Raw genomic sequence first — 4,338 nt, 5'->3', positions numbered from 1 at the left:
AATTTTCTGTTATGATAAGAAAGCTACAGCAAACTGAAAGAGCGTGGTAAATTATAGGAGCATGGCGGGGTGAAACTGGGTGAGCATAGAGCAGCGGAAGAACGGATGAATGATAAGTGCTCGAAGACGTACTCAGTTTATTACAGTACTGAATGTAATGTGTGCAAGCATTTAACAAACACTGGCATCAGACAGTACGAGATCCTCATTAATAGTGTGTGCAGTTTACAAACCTTGTGAGGAATATCTCAGCGGATACCTCCCAGTGAGGGATATCGAGAGGTATCCCCTGAGGCATACCTCCCGGTATCCATCACTGGGAGGAATCCGCTGTAATGATCCTCACAACCAAAGCACTCGCGTGAGAATGCAAACCTGATCAACTTCCGAACGATAAAAACTTGATTCTGAATATTAACCCGAGATGGCTGATAACCCACGATAACCCATGGCAACCAAACATCAACTAACTGTTATATGTCCATTTACTGCTAGGTGAACAGGGGGCGCCAGTAGTTAAAATGCCCATAGGTCCTCCCTTACCCAGGAGTGAACGCAAGTCCCTCAGTTATCAGCTGAAAATATCATGTAGCATAACTGACTCCCACATACTACACCGACACTAACAACATCATAATTACGGGTGACCTCATTTACGAATCGTTTTTGCCGCTTTTAACCTATAAAACTCTGTGGTGTTTTCCCACCCACATGTTTTAATATTTCAAGGCTGGATACAACTTAAGGTATTTAATATACATACTCCATAAGAGTGTGTGGAATTTTTTTTCTATGGTTTGGAATACAGTATTGCTGTAGAAAATGACATAAGTAAGTTAATTTATGCATGGGTACCTGGGTGTTATTCGACTGGTGTGGGTAGCATCCTGAGACAAAACTGACCTAATTTGCCCGAAATGCTCTGCATAACAAGCGGCTTTCTGTGTAGTACTATGTCACTGATGTCAGCTACACCTGTATACCTTGTACATGTACTTGTAGTAAATAAAGATATTATTATTATTATTATTATTATTATTATTATTATTATTATTATTATTATTATTATTATTATTATTATTATTATTATTATTATTATTATTATTATTATTATTATTATTATTATTATTATTATTATTATTATTATTATTACCTATTACTCACAAGCCCGGCTAGCTCAGTCGGTAGAGCACGAGACTCTTAATCTCGGGGTCGTGGGTTCGAGCCCCACGTTGGGCGGACCGTTTTCTCTATTATACTAGAAGAAAGCGACCTGTCTGTCTAAAAGCAATTCGCGAAAAAAAAAGAAAAAAAAAGAATTTCTCGTGAAACAAGTTTCACCAGCAAGACTGCTGTAAATCACAGTGCTTCTCTCTGTTATATTTCTAAATTAGATAATTGATTTTGAATTAGTTATCCATTTCAAATGGGTAGAGCAAATCCCAGATGAGTCATACAGAGCCAGGAAAATTGGGAGGTAATTTGTTTTGATAGGTGGTAAGGAAGAAATAGCCCCAATTCCTTGGATTAAGAAATTTCTTACCACTATCATTAGGGAGAACGAGAAGTTACACTAGTAAACTAAAGAAAACTCGAAGCTGAGAAAATACTAGAAAGTTTTTCTCTACATATTCTTTAAATAATTTAATACTATACAAGAGGAAATAGTAAACCACGTAAGAATAACAACAATTATTATTATTATTATTATTATTATTATTATTATTATTATTATTATTATTATTATTATTAATATTATTATTATTAAAACGCAAATTAGTTTAATAGAGCCGGCGCTGACACTTAGTTGTAATAGTAAAGGTATCTTATTAGTAGTTGAAAAGTCTCTGGGAGTGTAGACACTTGTTTATCTGACTGGAGACTCTCCAAGATAAACGCTTGTGACAGCTCCTGCCCACAACTATGTGCCGGGACAGCTGGATATTAGAGAGAATCAAGAGGGAAAGAAACAGTAAAGCCATCACATATTATACTTTGTTTAGATAAAGACACTTACGCATTATTTAAGTTTCCAGACTCTAACAGCCCAATTCATCCACTAGAGTGACTAGAGTAAAGGTGTACAAGCTATTTTTAAGCAGTTGGTCACATGATTATTAATTCTTATGCAAGCAGGTTGCATAATCCTCTTTACTGATAACTGTGAACTAAAGCCTGCTATTGAAAATTAAGAAAGTTATGAAGTAAAAATATCTAACAAACATTTTGATCAACTTTATTAGCATGTTTTGTTGTTACTAGTCTCACGTGCGCCGCACTCCACTGTCAAGATGGCCACATTCTGCTATGGGCAGCATATTGGATTCCTCTGGTCAAGAATTTAAGTTGTCTCCTCTTGATCGTGTTGCTTCATTCGTATGCTGATGTATAAAACAAATAGCTATTATATTTAGGAATTCTATTAATCATTTACCCATTAGCAGTTCGATATAGAAGGTGCCCAGTTTATTTCGTTGTCGTTAAAATTGCCATTTAAAAAACTTGCTCCTTTCCTTGGAAACTCTTCAATAATTTCCTAAGTATTTTAGAGTGGGTTGTATAAAGTAACTATAATTAATTTCTCATCTTTACTTTGCTTTTTTTCACTTAAATAACATCTTTTTTAATTGTCAACTTCTTTAGCCAATGTTGTTTATTTTACCAAATCTGTTACTCTCTCTTCTTTACTCTGTCTCATCTCTTCACTTAGTGGTTTCCATCCTCTTTTAGAGTGTGTTCATGCGTGTGTGTGTGTGTGTGTGTGTGTATGTATGTATGTGTGTGTGTGTGTGTGTGTATGTGTGTGTATGTGTGTGTATGTGTGTGCGTGCGTGACTGCAGCACCACGCCACTAACACACCTGTTCAAATAGAGTAAAAATACTTGACAAGACAACACAGGGCCCACCTGGCCTTCGTCTGACAGCTGACATCCATATGACACTTGGCATAGAGATATGACAGCCACTGTCGCCGTCGCCGTCGCCGCCGCCGCCGTCGCCACCAACCACAACATAAAGCACAGTGGGCTCTATATTCGTGTTGAAGCTACTTATCGACTACACGAATTCCCACAAGACATGTGGGCAGCTCCACCTGGTTCGGGAGGATGCGGGACTCGGTGTACGTGCTCTAAGCAATATGCAGTTCAGACCTATTTCAGGCCACCCTATTAGTGTAGACAGTGCATGGTGGTGTGTGATAAATTGAAAGTCTGTTAATAGCGGTAAAAGTGTGATGTTTGTGATGATGGTGGGATTCAGGGGAGATGATGTAGAGTTAATGTTGGTAGAGATGATGGTGGCAGGGAGATGTTAATAGACAGTGAAAGGCAAGGGAAAATGGCATTGGAAGTAGAGAGGGACAGTAAGGGTAGATACTAGACGGCGAAAATAGAGTACCACTTGATAATGATCTAGGATAGACAGAAACACTGTCCTGGTTTTCATTGCCGAGTGGTTGTAAATTGGTCCAGTAACCATCTTGAACTTAGTGAAAGCGGTATGGAGATAACGACAAGTTGTAGGTAAAAGAAACGTATATACCAGTCAAGACATTTATTAAGAAAATGTTTCGCCAAAAGTGGAGAAACATTTGAACCTTTTATTATATGACAGAACTGAGCCTTTATTATATGACAGGGATTCTTAAATGATGATGGGGAGACACATAAAAGCACTTGGATGAGATATATCCTGGTCATCACGTGCTGGATGGGAAGCAGTGACGCCAGATATGCAACATGGCCTGTCATCACGAGCTGGATAGGAGGCCGTGACGCTAGATATGCAACATGGCCTGCCATCACGTGCTGGATAGGAGGCAGTAACGCCAGATATGCAACATGTCCTGTCATCACGTGCTGGATAGAAGGCAGTGATGCCAGATATGCAACATGTCCTGACATCACGTGCTGGATAGGAGGCAGTGACGCCAGATATTCAAAATATCCTGTCATCACGTGCTGGATAGGTAGCAATCTTAGATATGCAGCATACCCTGTCCACCGTGTGTAGGATCGACGTCAACTCTATGGCTGAGTAGCCAACGTGAGCACTGTGGGAGAGATTTTTGCATGTGTCAACTTCCTCTGCAGGTGCCGTCATTGTCCCTTTACTCACAACTTGGTTGTCTCACTTTTTCTCTCTTTGTCTCGCCTACAATATCTGGAGCTAAACACTAACAAATACAGTTAAGCAATAGTGTATACATAAGACAACACCACGAGCACAGCTCTGTTCCTATTGCTACAAAAGAGGTAATAGGTAATAGGTAATCCTATTAGCACTCTAACAAGCACACACGAGGAACGGTAAGAAGACTCTCGTTGAAGGCCTTC

At 39.1% G+C, this 4,338-nt stretch overlaps 1 non-coding gene across 1 annotated transcript; it reads left to right on the top strand.

The window, feature by feature from the left end:
- Positions 1 to 1,166: 1,166 nt before the first annotated feature.
- Positions 1,167 to 1,239, top strand: TRNAK-CUU (transfer RNA lysine (anticodon CUU)). Its single transcript has one exon. It is a non-coding gene; the product is annotated as a tRNA-Lys (tRNA).
- The last annotated feature ends 3,099 nt before the right edge of the window (positions 1,240 to 4,338 follow it).

Source organism: Cherax quadricarinatus, chromosome 34, assembly GCF_038502225.1.
Source record: "Cherax quadricarinatus isolate ZL_2023a chromosome 34, ASM3850222v1, whole genome shotgun sequence".
NCBI lineage: Eukaryota > Metazoa > Arthropoda > Malacostraca > Decapoda > Parastacidae > Cherax > Cherax quadricarinatus.
The sequence above is the reverse complement of the archived record's forward strand: the minus strand, read 5'-3'. Positions and strand labels throughout refer to the sequence as shown.